Below are 16,513 nucleotides of genomic sequence, written 5' to 3' on the forward strand. Positions count from 1 at the left end.
TGCTTTATAAAGGGGATTGCCAGTCTAATTCATTTGCTATGCATGCAGGTACAGGGCTCCATCTGCAACAGCATCTGCACAACAAGAGCTAACAATTATCCATTGTACAGTGAGTGTATCTGGTGAAACCTGTAAGAGATGCAATCGCATTAACCACTCCACTACATACATGTCATTATTTTTCTCAATGGTCCCAAATATTTTAAATAATGGATTATTAACCATAATGATGCCTTGCATGTCTCTCAGCCATGTTCCCCAAAGCACTTTACAAACAATAATGAACAAAACCTTGGAAAAAGCCCCTTGGAGGGTGGGGGGTGGGACCTCAGTGCCACTCTCCTTTATGGGCGAGGAAAAAACGCAGAGATGACATGACACCAAGGTGGCATGGAAAGAGAAAGGGCAAGAAAACAGTCACATGTTTCTGCTTCTCAAACTATTAAGAATAGCAGCCATGTTAATCTGTTGCAACAAAAACAACTAGGAATCTTCTTGTGACATCTTAAATACTAAGTTTTAACTAAGAACCACACCAGCATAAATTTCCAGCCAGATACTTTGGCCTGCCAGGTGCTTGAAAACCCAGTTTTTGCAGTTCTAGTAAGGCAGATAAAAACAGACAGATGTATGGGAGACATGGTGAGCCAGAATGCATAGCCGGTGGGGTGCTAGATCAATCATTTATATGCTTCACTGACACTTCTATGAACCTTGACATCTTGCTTACTTTCATTAGAAAAATAGGTGGCATAACCTAAGGGACTGCTTCACATCCATTCACTGAAACGAACAGTGAAATAACATTATGGTTCTTGGCCATAGAGAACTCTGCCAATGCAAGCTTAAGGGTGCAATCCTATGCAAACTTTCAGCCTCAGTCATTTAAAGCACTTTGAAGATTATGGAATCACAAAATATAGGCATCATGCTTTGATTTCAAATATCAAATGAGCTGGTGCCTTCCTTTGAGCCAGATATTTTGACACAGTTTCAATAATATGTTTACTTTTGTGGGCATCTGTAATGTGGCACAGAATTTTCAAGGTGGAAGGGATTTTGGAGGCCGCCTAATTAAACCAATGCAGTATCCCTGACAGGTGACTATCCATATTCTGCTTAAATACCCCCAGAGAAAGAAAGCTCAGCACCTCCTAAATTGATCTGTTTCACTCTAAAACAGTTCTCACCATTAGGAGGTTTCTCCTGATGCTTAGCCAAAATTTGCTTCCTTGCCACTTCCAGCCATTAGTTCTAGTCCAGCCCTCAGGAACAACATCTCAACATCTTCATGCATACTTTGTTTCTGCCTGATTCATACTATGTTAAGAGGAATGTGAGCTAAGAACTTTGTAGGATCCAATCCACTGTATTTAATAGAACTTTATTTAGGTAATACCAAATAGTAATTTCATGAGTTGGGTAGGTATGGCTAATGTGGATTAAAGGTGGGAAGGGGGAAATGATGTAAAAATGTAAGTCCTATCTTTCTTCTTCAGCATTCTCATTCATTTAATGGTACAAAAAACTTTATCATGAATTTAAACTGGTATATTGTATAAGCCAAGGGATACAGAGAATAATAATGTGAGAAATGTGAAAAGGTATCCAAAAAGCAAATTACTTTTAAACAAGGAGCTGGAACAATGGAAAAGCAAATCAAGAATAAGGTGAAAAATTAGAAAGTAACAAGGCCCAAACAGATTACAAACTAGGGGGAAATGATACATTCTTATGATTCAATATGGTATCAAAGGTCAATGCAATTTCTGCACAAGAACTACAACAAACCAGAAAAACCATCATTTGATCTAGTTGATTTTCTAAAATATTTTTCTTAAAACCCATATGATATTGTTGTCAATCCACATACAATTGTATATGCAGAGTGACTAACAGAGGGCCTCCTGTACTCCTTCATGTACTCTTCTCCTGCTTTCCTCGCCTCAAGCAGAAGGGAATGGTCCTGTATTCATTTGAAACCAGGAGAAATGCCCACTTTCTAGGAAAGGGTGGGAGAGCAGTATGGATATCAGGAGACATAGGCATGCAGACTGTGTAAACAAGTACATCAAAACAAAACCACAAGGAGCACCACCAGGTGTTTAAGATACACCTGTCTACTCCACTGACATGTGGTCTTTTCTTTCCACTGATCTATTTAACAATCAACCTACACAAATACTGAAAATTCCTAATCCTTCAGCTGATGCTCAGTGTTGTAGCCCAGTACGCAAAGTATCAAAGAACAGCCACCAAACTAATTAGGGGACTAGAGAAATGGATTAAATGATGAACACTTCAAAGAGCTAAACGTTTACAGCTTGATTATACAATAACATCAGAGAAGACTCTAAATATTTAATAGTATAAACATCAAGAAGAGTAATACGGGATGATAAAACTAAGAACTAAGTGATTAAATTAAGAAAGGAAAAATTATTGTGGAGATTTAGAAAACTGTCCTTGCAATAAGATAGACTGGGCTGCAGAAGAATCTCCCAAGGGAAGTGGTTAAAAACTAAGCCGGACAGTCAATACACAGAGTAAATATGCTGTAGGGAGCAATCATGTAATAGCAGGACACAATGACCTATTAGATCTAAATTCCATGGCTGTATGAGAATATTAAATAGCACTAGAACATTCATATAGTCCATTTAATAAATTCAGTGTGTAGCATGAGAATGTTCCTTCAACAAAAAAAAAGAAAGGAAAGGAAAACATGCAGCAAATGAATCAAATTGTTTCTCATTATCAATTAAAGGCAGTCTTTAGAAACAAATAGCTTTAAATAGCCTTTTTCTGCTGGGTTAGCTGTAGGTCAACATTTTGCTATCATTGCCTTAAATGTGCACGTGCTCATTAATTAAGGGTGAATTTGAAAGTATCACTCAGTCTTCTTGTTCTGGTGGTCATTCAGAGAAAGCAAGGGCATTCTCCCTGAGGATCCAGCGATGCTGATGCTGCTCTGAATCCCCACTGGGAAGTGCACTATGCTCTACAAAACAAAATATCAGCTGTCCTAGAATAGATGGTTCATGTGGAAGAGCCTGTCTATCAAATCATCAGTTGTAGAATTCTTTTGAGGAGGGCACCATCGTTTCTGGTTATTCTCCTTTGGTAGTTCCAATGACAGTGACCCACTTGGTCGACAAAGCAAAAATCCCTCCTGCAGTTAGAGTAAACTGCATTCAATGCTTTTACTTCCCTTGGTTGCAGATACTAACAAGTCCTCAGTCATAATCAATGCGCCAGAGAAATCCCACCAAGGAACATACAGGAGGGACCATGGTCTTGCTGTATCAAAAACCTTCCCACTTCTCTAAAGTAATTATACATAAAGGCTTTGCCAAGGAAACCTGGATTCTGTTCTCAAAGTTATCCCAACCTACATACATTGTTTACCTTCCAAAATTAATGCTATGAATGTTATCTTTCGAATCTATAGAGCTGGTTCTGAGGATAATAAGTGGATTAGAAGAAACAGGAAGGGTCTGGAATTTGATAAGAGTTCCACAGATTTTGGAGGAGTCTGGCTGAACATTTCAGATTCATGAGGGCTAGAAACTTACATTTTGAATGTGTTTAAAAACACAGAGAGATCTTTTCAAGAAACCAAACACCGATTTCCCTATTCCAATTTCACTACTATATTTTAGGAGTACTCTAAATACAGACCACAATAACACAAAAGTCTTTTACATCTTGCTGTTCATTACTAAGCAACAGAACTAATTCATTGGAGCATTCAAGTATTTAAATTTGCTGAATAAAAATCATTATATAATGTAAAATAGAGACAAGTGTGCTGAGACGTAATTGTTTAAAAAGAAATGGCTTTATCTGCGAAAATCAAAATCAAAACTAATTTCTCCAACATAATCCAGATTAACACTGCATAAGATCATCTTCTTTTACCTACATGCCCTGTTTCAATACCTCAAGTAACCTTCTCAACTCTCTAACCAGTTCACTTAAGGAAGGGGAGTGCATTCTACAGCTGCTGAACTGAGACAGGGAGGATTGTTAGTTAAGTGTATAAGAATAATTAAATCAGCCTCTTACGTTGTCTTATATAAAGGACTTTGAGAAATCCAAAAGAACTGACAAATGAACCCTTGTTAAAGAATAGCACATCTCAAACTAAGGTCACCTGCAAACTGGGATTAAGAGGGAATACTTAACAAAGCTTTCTGAGAAGCTAGCATGAGGTCAATGCTTTTTCAAATGTCTGTTTGCCTGAAATATGCAGTAAATCAAGTTTAGACAGTGTTCCTTCCACTAAATGCTGAACAATCTGTGGGGCTATGCTTCAAAAAACCTGATTTTAATTTTCCAGATAAAAGCAGGCTCAGAATTGTACACACTCACAGCTGGAACATAAACTAATTCACTATTTAGATTATCTCCCAAATCAGATGTACATTATATTATATGTCAACTTCACACTACAGTATGTTAATGGTATCAGGAAGCAAACCAAGTATCTTTTTAAAAGTATAGTTATGCCCGACTACATTATGCTATCAGCAGGTTTAGGATTCTCTGTATAAGATTTCTAAATACCCACTTATCCATTCTGGAATACTCAGAAAATTCCTTCTATTTATAGAAATAATTCTATCTACAGAACATTTCTTCTGCCCCTCATTCACTGAAATTGCTAAGAACACCTGCATAACTAAAAACAAGAAGGTGGAGGACATCTTGAATGAATTCAGGTGTTCCAGGTTTTGTCTATTTTAAGAAATCATCTTACTCTTACTTATTGCATAGATGCATAGGACCATTCACAAACTGGGGTCTACTTGATGTGATAAAACAGAGACATACTATTTTGTTAGACATATCCTACCCTTCTTTCTAACAAGTAACAGGTAAATCTACAGTGCAACCCTATACATGTGCTTTGGGTGGGGCACTCCAGAAGTTTCAACTAGTTCAAAATGGTGCTGCCAATATTTTTACCACAACCAGAAGACTGGATCATATTGTAGCACTGTAGAAAGTATGCAGATTACCAATTTGTGGAACCTTTCATATGCCAAACCTGTGCTCTATCACTAAACTATGGCCCCTTCCAAAAAGCAACTTGTTCATAGACAAGTTGGAACTTTTGAAGATGCGTTTCCTTGTTCCATACTTTAGAGAAGCTATCGACTCCAAGACACACTGCATTCATTTTTCCCCCTTCCAGAAACAATCTAGTGAAGGTTCCAAATGGAACCACAAGGGTCACAGGCCAGAATGTCATCACACACTAGTAGACAATTGACAGTAACTCCTCATAGCATATACATTGGACCTCAAATAAATTGCAATGGAAAACACTATCTAAAATAATAGGAAGAATTGATCCTAACCCCTTTACAATGCAATGGATTATTTGCTTCAAATCACAAATAATACAAAGGTTCTTCTTAATTCAAGCTCCTTTGCATACTCCTGATTAAGCATTAAAGCTAAACTTCCATTAACCCAAGGCCTATTCTGTGAATTAATTTAAAGGCATATATGTATCCAATTCCCCAAGTTCTTTAATGATCTTTTCAGATAAACCAATTAGGCTAAAATGGATAAATGTATTTTATTTGTAGAATAAAAGAAAAATGTACACCCTATGGATATAAATGGAGATGGTATTAGCACAATGGTTGATCGAGACAAGCAATGTCAAGCTTACCATCTTAATAGGATATGCATCCCTAGAATCTTTGAGTTAATGAATCTGGTTGGGATCTTTTACCTAAAAAGCAGGTGTACCAGCTTGGAACTACAGAATAATATTGGACTTGGACTCTGCTTGTGAACTCTAGAAGAAGCATTAATGATAGTAAACTAAATGTTTTATATTGGACAAAACTGGAATTTTTCCTTCAGCATGTTACACGACAGATATGGCAGTCACAGTTTATCAATTTTATTGAATATATTGTGAGTGATGCATTGCAATAAATTGTCTGGAATGTAAACAGAGTACCTATTAATTGTTAAAGGAATTTGTGTTTCTACTTGTATATGGAATAAGATCTAAGGTTGTACCTTCTGTCCCTTTTATGTACAGAGGGTATCCTAAAGAAAAAACGAATTCCCATAGACTAAAGTCTTTTGGACAAGCCTGATACAAATACATTAACAAGTACTGAGTACTTTATTGACATGAGGTAATACTTGTAAAAAATAATAAATAAATTGTCATTTTGAATGAAATTCTAAACATGTACATGAAAAAACATATACATGAAATAATAACTAAGGGCCAAGTCCTGTCAGTTGGAGTACTCCAACAAAACTCCTTCATTAAACTGATTTATTCAGGTTGTAAAATCTGCCCTGAACCCCCCTCCCTGTTTTTGATGTGTTGCTTTCCTGCTTTGGATTTGTTCGCATTTGAATGCTTCACTTCCCCGCCCCACACTAAACAATATGATAACTGAGGCATTGTTTTTTAAATAAACGGACAGCTCCCCATCAGCGAGCCAGCCATGCAAAAGGAAACTGATAACTGACTTTAAAAGAAAGATTCTCGACTACCGGCCACAATTAACATCTTTTTTTAATGAACCGAAAATGCACACACAGTGGAGATATTGCTGTGGCAAATGCCACCAGGCCTTCTGCTATATGGTTGCCCAGAGTTAACTGGGTAAACCAAGCCTCTTCTAATCTTTCTGAGAAATACAGTATGCCTGAGGTTTCTGCGTTTCTGGGCAATGACTACTATTTTAACAGACAGCCTCCAAAGAAAATGAGCAAGAATACCGCTAAATACGTTTACTTGAACACAGTTTATTGCTGTTGTTGTTTTGCAAAGTAAAGCCTAGCCTGCAGTTTTTGCTATTGTTGCTTATAGGTCCCCCCCCCCTAAATCTAGCGCCTGTTACTTAAACGTGACCAAATCACAACACTTAGCAAGATTTACATTGATTATATTAGACATTATGATATCATCACTCGTTCTGTGCTTTCATTTAGTTAGTTAGGATGTATGTGAGCAAGACGTTTGGGAGTGAAGGAGCATCAAATTGGTAATAGCCCAGATACTTCTTGTGAACAGTTATATTCTGGACAGCTACTTTTTATAGGCTTCTTCTCTATAAAGAAGTGCTTTTTTGTGACAGTACTCACTGGTTCAGAGTACCATCACCTATTTCTTCGCTGCCTATGACAGCCATTTTGTGTTGGCACCTACAGGCACTTTTATCAATATATGAGTACCAGCACCTCCCCCCCCCCAAAAAAAAATCCCCCACTGCTATAAAGAAATAATGACAGCAAGTGTGATGCAGTGTAATGATGCCAGTTAGTGTAATGCAGTAATAACAGTGCTAGGAGTTAGACCTCAGATACCCAAGTTCAAATGTTCACTAGCAACTTTAAGCGGGTCACTTCTCAGCTTGACCTACTTCACAGTTTTGAAGTTAAAAATGGAAGAAACCCATGTATGTTGTCTTTAGCTTCTTGGGGAAATTGTGAGATACAATGGTAATAAATAAGCTACCTACTTCATGTATAATTCCCTCCAATGGAGAGAACTATCTGGGCCCCATCTGGACCTATCTGATCATTAGTTCTTTCCCCTTCCAGCTGACAGTACATTACCCAATAGCAAGTTTGATTTCATTATTTACTCATGGATGGTTTGTCAATGAACTGTAAATATTCCATTATTGAAACTAAGTGTGGTCACCAGGATTTCCAAGCTTTGAGTATCTAAATAAATGATAAAAGGGGTGGATCAATAACTAATAAACATCCACAATTTGTGGAATAATGCATTTTGTGGCTGAAGTCAAAAGGAGAGCTAGGTACAACACACCCTGATTGGAGGGGGGGGGAGGAGAAAACTCTAATACTAAACCTAACGCCAGTAACCAGGCACCATCTAAATCTAAGACACCTTAGCTGATATTGCAACTAAGGAGAGAAATAAACTTGCCTTCAAGACGCTCACATGCTAAAACTGTTCTCAGTACCACAGTGAGTGAATGGCTCTAGGCCAGAGAGCTGGAGTGAACCTGTTGGTGCTTTGTTCATGCTACCCACTATGAACCACTGCAAGATCTGTTTCACCTCTCAACTCCACCATAGGGTAATGTTAATCAGATCACCACTTTTTATTTATTAGTTAATTTTCTTCACAGAGACTGTTAGGATTAAATTTCAATAAATCTGTGAACTCCCCCTCCCCCAAATTTAATCCCAACAGTCTCCATGAAGAAAAGTAAATTTTAAAAAATGTGCAAAGTATTATTGATTGGGATATCCTCTCAATCTACAGCTTACTTTAAGAGCCACATACTCCCTTGTGAATCTCTTAAATTACATTTATTTATTTCATTTATGAATAATTTCATGTGAGGCATCCCAAAGTGATTTACAGTATAAATTCAGAGGGCCTGCTGCTTTGCAAGGTTAGACAGATGGGGGTGAGAGTCAGGGCCATCTTGGCCATGGTTCCAAAGGTGTAGATTGCATTCTTTTTTAGGGTTTGCTAGATTTCCTCTTTTTTGTGTTTGAATGCTCCAACAGGCCTTCAGTGTGTGATTTTAAATAAGCAGCTTTAAAGGTTTTATATGTGCTATTTTGAATGCATTATGCTACGATGCTCTCTGTATGTGTTTACTTGAAATTGTTTAAACTGGAAATTTTATTGAATGATGTTTTAGAAACAATGGTAAATAAACAGATGTAGAATGGAGTCATAGTGCATTCATGGATGTACACAGACTGCTGGGATTGAATTTATGAAACTTGTATAAACAAAACAAAGCTTTAAAACACCCTGCAATCATCAACTTTTGTATTAGAGGGAGTAGGCTTTCTGACATGACTTTTTGTGCGACAGTTGACTGAAGTGTGAAGCATTGTCCCTATTTAACTCATCACAAATTTCAGTAAGGTGACAACATGTTATTCTGTGCCTAAAATGGTTCCATATGTTGTCAAAGCAGATGATACAGATGAAGGGCAGATGCATAATGTAAATTAATACAGCTGAAGCTGGGCAGATGAAAGTTTCAGATACTTTAAATCAGAGTTTACCTGCAGCAGACACCTGGTACATGCCTTCTCTTAATGGAAGCTTGATATAAAGAATAGGGATAATGGGTAAAAGTAAAACAGCTAAATGTGGAGACAAATTTGAGAAATGTGTTTAAGACACATTCAGAAAAGCAGGAGAAATGGTGAGCCCCTAATGCTTTATAAATGCAATCAAAGTGACAGCCTTGCTGCTTATTTCTACTAAAATCCCTTTCAAGCTGGTTTTCCTAATGAATATAAGAAATATTGATTTTAAGCTATGTACATTCCCAGAGACAATACAGACGAACTTAATTATAATCAATAAAATTTACAGACAGTGATGCAACCCAGCAGAAATGTTCTTATCCAAAATAACAGCAAGCATATTGTTCCACATGTGGGTTTTTTCTACTGCACTACAGTTCTATGACCTTAATAAATATTTTATGGTATATAGTGAATAACCAAGTATCAAGATGGCATATTTTAATGGCTAGGAAACAATAGCCTGAAAGAGTTTACTAAAGAAAATACATCTGTTCATGCTAAGTGACTTCTTGCCTCTTTACAGTTCTGAGTACAGCCTAAGCATCTGCAAAATCTGCACAACCAGTAGCAAAGGAGTTTTTAATCCTTCCCATTTTGTCCCATGATTGTTCCGAGTGCTTTCTAGAATAGTAATGTAAAGGATACCCTTCCACCTTCCCTAATGTGGAAAGATAGTAAGTTCCTGTGTACTGAAGTAAAGCTAATTCACTGTTATTTTTCATGACATGGGACCTTGAAATTTTAACATTTGGAAACAATTTAACACGTGAATCTTGAGAGGAAAATCACTTTGTGATTAACTCTTCCAGCGAATATAAGATAAAGACTATATATACTATATATCCTAGCACCTGGTAGTTCATTATTATTACCATAGTAATAGCTACTTAGATTAGAACACCCAACACTCTTCTCGCACCCCCACCACAAAAGGCCACACAAGTCTCTTATTACTGGATATAAGATAATTCCTTTATGTTTTCTTCCTCATACACCCATGCAGTAAAGGAAATAATTTGGCCTCATCCTAATTGCCTTGATTACTGCTATTGGTAATTCTATCAAAGTCAATGGACTACTGTATAGAATCTTACAAAGTGAAACTTCAGAGAAGACAGTGATCAATGGATTCAATTTGTTACTGTATAATTCCTCAGCAGTGAAAAAAGATCAAGATGCAATGGAGGTCTTCCAGGGCAGCAAAAACAAATTAAGAGAAAGCTTTCCTCATTTCTTTCTACTTCCTGTGCTACCAAAGCACATGTGAACAAAGAGCAAGCAAGTAAGGATAATCTAGAAACTCTCCCTATCAGAAGGAAACTGTTCTACAGGTGGAGATATTTATGTATTATTAATTGACTACAAATATAATAGGACTACATAATTACGATACACAAGAAGCATTATGTATTTAGAAATATTGTAACAACAATATACAAAAACTGCACATGTCATGCCTGGTCAGGACTGCACTATATTTATCAAATGGACAAATGGTTTCAATTTATAAAACTGTTATATTTCAATATTTTCAGAATATGTGTTACTAAATATTTGCAATGGTTATGATAGTAACTACATGATTACAGTGGTACCTCGGGTTACAGACGCTTCAGGTTACAGACTCCGCTAACCCAGAAATTGTACCTCGGGTTAAGAACTTTGATTCAGGGTGAGAACAGAAATTGTGTGGCGGCGGCACAGCAGCAGCAGGAGGCCCCATTAGCTAAAGTAGTACCTAAGGTTAAGAACAGTTTCAGGTTAAGAACGGACCTCCGGAATGAATTAAGTTCTTAACCCGAGGTACCACTGTATAATGATCATGTGCCACTCCAAGTACATTTAGTTCTGGGATGAATATGGTTAAATATCAGCTGATTCAAATCCAAAACTGTTTCACAGAATTATAAAACAGGACTTGAATGCAAAAATCAATTAGCATACTCGAACGGCTTGGTTCCTAAACAAATCAGCTCCCAAACGCCACAAACCCAGAAGTGAGTGTTCCAGTTTACGAACATTTTTCAGAAGCTGAACATCTAACATGGCTTCCGCGGCTTCTGGTTGAGTGCAGGAAGCTCCTGCAGCCAATCAGAAGCCACACCTTGGTTTTTGAAAGGTTTCGGGAGTCAAATGGACTCCTCGAACAGATTAAGTTCAAGAACATGTAATGCTTAAAAATAAAAATATGAGACATCAAAGGAATAGGCCTGTTTTCATGTAAGAAAATAGCATTAGGGGATGGGCTGCAGCTCAGTCATAGAGCATCTGCTTTGCATGCAGAAGGGCCAAGGTTCAACCCCAGGAATCTCTAGGTAGGGCAAGGAGAGTCCCATGTCTGAAACTATGGGCAGCCACTGCCACTCAGCACACACAGCACTGAGACAGATGTACCAACAGTCTGACTCAGTCTACAGCAGCTTACTATGTTCTTATATACTTCAGGAGGTATGATTTGCTTGCAAACATAAGAACAGTCTGTTGGATCAGGCCAATGGTACCATCAAGCCAAGCATCCTGTTCTCACATTGGCCAGCCACATGCCTGTGAGAAACACACAAGCTCCATCTGAACAAAGCAGCACTCTCCACCCACTGTGGTTTCCAGCAATGGATATTCAAGAAGCATTGCTGCCTCCAATTGTGGAGGCAGAACACAGCCATCATAGCTAGTAGCCACTGATAGTCCTCACCTCCAGGAATTTGTCTATCTTTTAAAGCCATCTAGGTTGTTGTTGTTGTTGTTGTTGTTTTACCCCACCCATCTGGCCGGGTTTCCCCAGCCACTCTGGGCGGCTTCCAACAAAATATTTAAAATACAATAAAATAAATAAAATCAAATATCTCACACATGGAAATATGTGATGTCACAATTACATATAAAAGCACACACACTGTCAATTTTTAGAAGAGCTGGTGAATAAGGAAATTTGGACAAATGACTAGTAAATTCAATTATTCAATAAATTCTTAATCTTATTAGTCACATAGAATAAAGGGCTCTGTTCTATTAAGAGTTGGCTTTGCCTGTTTCATTAAGCATAACTATAGTCTATCAGCCAGTCAAGATCTGCCAACTGCCTAGAGTGTTCAAGGCATATTTTTTATGTTTCCTATCCCTCCAGCAAGTAGCACAAAGCTATTAGTGGTTTGCCCTGCTAAAAGCTCAGCAGTGGGCGTAAACGAATTTAAGATGCAATTTAGAAAAGCCTGGAACACAATGTAATGCAAACTTGTACTTGTTTCAAGATGTCTAAACTCTGACCACACCGTCAATCTGGCAAGAAGGCAGGGAGGGAAAAAATCCATATAAAAAGTTCTCACACCCTGTTGGCTTAAGAGACAGTGGGTATTAATCCTAGCCTTGCCATGCCTAACTTCCTTTTTGTGGTCAGCAGAGAAGCTGTGTGGTTGGTCTGAAGGAGTCCAGCTTCCCCTCCCCCGCTTCTGTGTTAAAACAAGAGAAAGTTGGTCTGTTATACAGCAAAGGAAAAACCACAGCCAACCCTTTTCTGCTGTTGCTTTCCCTCAAAATGTGGCCTGCAGCTATTCTGCTTTCCAAAAAAAGGTTTAATTTAAACCATACACAGTACTATGAGAGCTGCCACGTTTCCAAACGGCACATTCCTTCCTAATCTGTGCTCTTCAAAACCGACAGATTCTGTTTCCACTGATAGCTAGACAAAATGCAATGGCCAGGGCCCAAATACCTGGAACCAGGCTAGGCTAGAAACTTTCTCCCTGACATAAAGTTTTTTGTGCAGTAGATTTATAATGGGGGGGGGGGGCTTGCAATCACGTGAGACCCCCGCTTGCATTCTGAGAATTAGGCCCAGGTCTTGAGCTCAGTGGGACCTTAAGCTTGTTTTTCTCAAATAGCTGCAAAACTGCTTTTGAAACTGAAGAACATTGAAAAAGCAGAATATTGGAAAACTCTTATGGGGATCAGCTATTTACCACAAAAAGGGAGGGGGCGAGAAAAGCCACGGATTCCAGTGGACCAGAAATAGCCTTCTGCATGAACCTGCACAGCTCCTTGAATTACCTGCCAGTTAATTAGTGTGCTAATCAATACTAAAATAATAATCCTTCACCCCTCACCAGATAATATGTGATCTCCTGGTATCTGAGGGGTGGGATGGGTAAATATTATATTTAACAACTATTACCTATGAAGTAATTTTTAACTGCAATCATATTTTAAATCAGTTGGAGGGCCAACAACATTGGCTCTGGCCACTGACCCACATAAACCAAGAGATATGTAGATAGTTCTTTAACCCCCATTCTTCCAGTATGAAAAGTATAAGAAGCTTTCACATCAATTTTTCTTTAGTCACCTTACTAACCTACTTTAATTTGCCCATGACTTCTCTTGCACCTGTAGTGTATGAGGGATGAATGGTTTTTACATATGTTTCAAGCCTGAGGAAAAGTGACTAAGGTACATAACAGTTTGGAGGAGACCAACTATGCTGGCCAGGTGAAAACTCTTCCAAAGCTTCCTGTTACCCAAGTTATAATTCTCTCTCTCCCCAATTGTGGATGTGCTGGGTGCACAGATGTAGAGGAAATATAACAGGCAAAAACTGACATCCTGATTCCCACAAATACATAAGAGTTTCCTCTGCCACTGGCAAATATCCCTAGCAGCAGAGGGAAGAGGGCAAGCACTAGCTCAAAGCAGAAATGGGAGCTGTTCTGGTTGATGTGAGCTGGTACAAGTCTAACTCCTTGTGCAGCCCAACCATGTTCCAGAGGGAACCTCAGCCAGGAAGTGCTGTGAGATGACACAGAGACCCCTGGCACAACTGAAGAACCTGCTGTCACAGTAGAGCAGCCCAACTTTTCCACCCCAAGGAAACCCAGCATCCCAATAAACCCAAACACTGAACCTCAACCCTAACTCTACCTCTTTATCTCTCTTACCCATGAGAAACTGAGGTGGCAGACAGTCTGGGGGGGGGGAGTCCAGAGCCAGCAGAGGAGTGGTCATGCAATTGCCTCATCTAAAGCCAGGGAAAGACCAAGTACAAAGTGGGGCCCCAGCAGTGGATTGTCATTATAAAAGAGACAAAGCACTGCTGGCTTCCAGAAATTATTTCTGTCTTCTAAACCCAAGTCTTGACCCAAAAGGATGAAACTGAGCATTTTCATCTCAGAAAGATACACAGCTCTGAAGTTATTCTGGATTTTTTAAAATGAAGATTATTTTGTATGAAAGACACTCATACCAGCAAGGTCATTAATTTAATACCAGTAGTCTCCAACAACTTTCTCTATATAAATATGCTACCTAGGTTGGTCAAAGTTCATAAACTTTCCAGGTAGACTATTTAATTGCTCATTGTTTAACATTGTGTATGCCATCAAATGCCAACAGTGTCCTTCAGCTCTCTATATTGGACAAACAGGCCAAACCTTACGCCAAAGAATAAACAGACATAAATCTGACATCAAGAATCACAAAACAGAGAAACCAGTAGGAGAACACTTCAATCTCCCAGGACATTCTATACAAGATCTCAAAGTAGCTGTTTTACTACAAAGGAATTTCAGAAATAGACTGGAAAGAGAAGCTGCTGAATTGCAACTCATTACCAAACTTAAAACCATGGAGAGACCTGGTCTGAACAAAGACATTGGATTCTTATCTCATTATACATGACTAAGCCATTTCTCACCTTCTCACCCCTTGCCTTTTCCTGTAAGACCTATTACAGTCGTTAAGAGTCGGCAACAGGCTCATCTCAGCTATCTGCCAATCTCCCATTCCCACCACCCTTCTGAGTAATACCCCTCCCCACCTTCTCACTATATAGAAGGGTCTGGCAACTTCTGTTTCAGTGTATCTGAAGAAGTGTGCATGCACACGAAAGCTCATACCAAGAACTAACTTAGTTGGTCTTTAAGGTGCTACTGGAAGGAATTTTTTTATTTTTTCCAGGTAGATGAAAAGGTCTCTGCGTTAAGTGTTTATCCCACTGTTTTTAAAGCACTGTGTGTTTTGTACTGCTTTAAAAACTGTCTTAGCTGCTTTTATTATTATTCATAAATGAAATAACAACAACATATTAGCCTAGGTAAGCCACTTTAATATAACTTCCATGCACTTTGTTGAAAGGGGAGAAATTTTGAGCATTGTAGGGATAGAAATTTCAAGACTGACACTAAGGATTTGATTCTTCTCAACATATTTTCAGAAAGAATTTTGCTACTTCATAAGGATACAGAACACCATATTTACTAGTGTTTAATAATTTCCTTTAAAATAGTATGATAGATATAAGTTTAATTTGCAAGTTGTATAACTTGCCTCTTATGACTACAGCCAAAAGAAGTTCAGACAAGTTGCAGTGTGTCAGCTGATATCATTTATCATAATTTGTCCAACAGGTAGTTCTCATAATGTTTTAACATAGCCAAAAATTTAAAGGTGGCACATTTAATTTATTCTTGCTTTTCTGTGAATTCCATGAGAATTAATGCTTTTAAGTGGCTGCATTTCTCTTTGAGCCAACTCAGTGTCCTTTGCTAATATATCAAGGACCTGTTTGTATCTGAACTGAATAATTAAAACACCATCCCATTTTGGAGTAGATTTTGCCAGCTGGGTGGGGGAGCTACAACACATTACTCATTGCAAGGCTGACCTTGCTCATGACCCAGCTTTTCAGTGTGTGCTAGCCCTGTTGGGAAGGATGGCTTCTGCACCAACAGGGTCTTCTCATGTGTCCTGACTCCCACATTCAGACACAGTACTCACTCTCATCTCAATTGTTCCTGAATAATAATAATAATAATAATAATAATAATAATAATAATAATAATTTATTATTTATACCCCGCCCATCTGGCTGGGCCTCCCCAGCCACTCTGGGCGGCTTCCATAAAAACCAAAAATACAATAAAATATCACACGTTAAAAACTTCCCTGAACAGGGCTGCCTTAAGATGTCTCCTGAATGTCAGGTAGTTGTTTATCGCTTTGACATCTGCTGGAAGGGCGTTCCACAGGGTGGGCGCCACTACCGAGAAGGCCCTCTGCCTGGTTCCCTGTAGCTTTGCTTCTCGCAATGAGGGAACCGCCAGAAGGCCCTCGGCGCTGGACCTCAGCGTCCGGGCAGACTGATGGGGGTGGAGACGCTCCTTCAGGTATATTGGACCGAGGCCGTTTAGGGCTTTAAAGGTCAGCACCAACACTTTGAATTGTGCTCGGAAACGTACTGGGAGCCAATGCAGGTCTTTCAAGACCGGTGTTATATGGTCTCGGCGGCCGCTCCTAGTCACCAGTCTAGCTGCCACATTCTGGATTATAGAATCATAGAATCATAGAGTTGGAAAAGACCACAAGGGCCATCGAGTCCAACCCCCTGCCAAGCAGGAAACACCATCAGAGCACTCCTGACATATGGTTGTCAAGCCTCTGCTTAAAG

At 38.8% G+C, this 16,513-nt stretch overlaps 1 protein-coding gene across 9 annotated transcripts in view; it reads right to left on the reverse strand.

The window, feature by feature from the left end:
- NFIA (nuclear factor I A) overlaps window positions 1–16,513 on the reverse strand; it is a 445,480-nt gene that overhangs the window by 213,618 nt on the left and 215,349 nt on the right. The gene's annotated exons all lie outside the window — the stretch shown is intronic.

This window comes from Podarcis vaucheri, assembly GCF_965113315.1.
Source record: "Podarcis vaucheri genome assembly, chromosome: 6".
NCBI classification, from domain to species: domain Eukaryota; kingdom Metazoa; phylum Chordata; class Lepidosauria; order Squamata; family Lacertidae; genus Podarcis; species Podarcis vaucheri.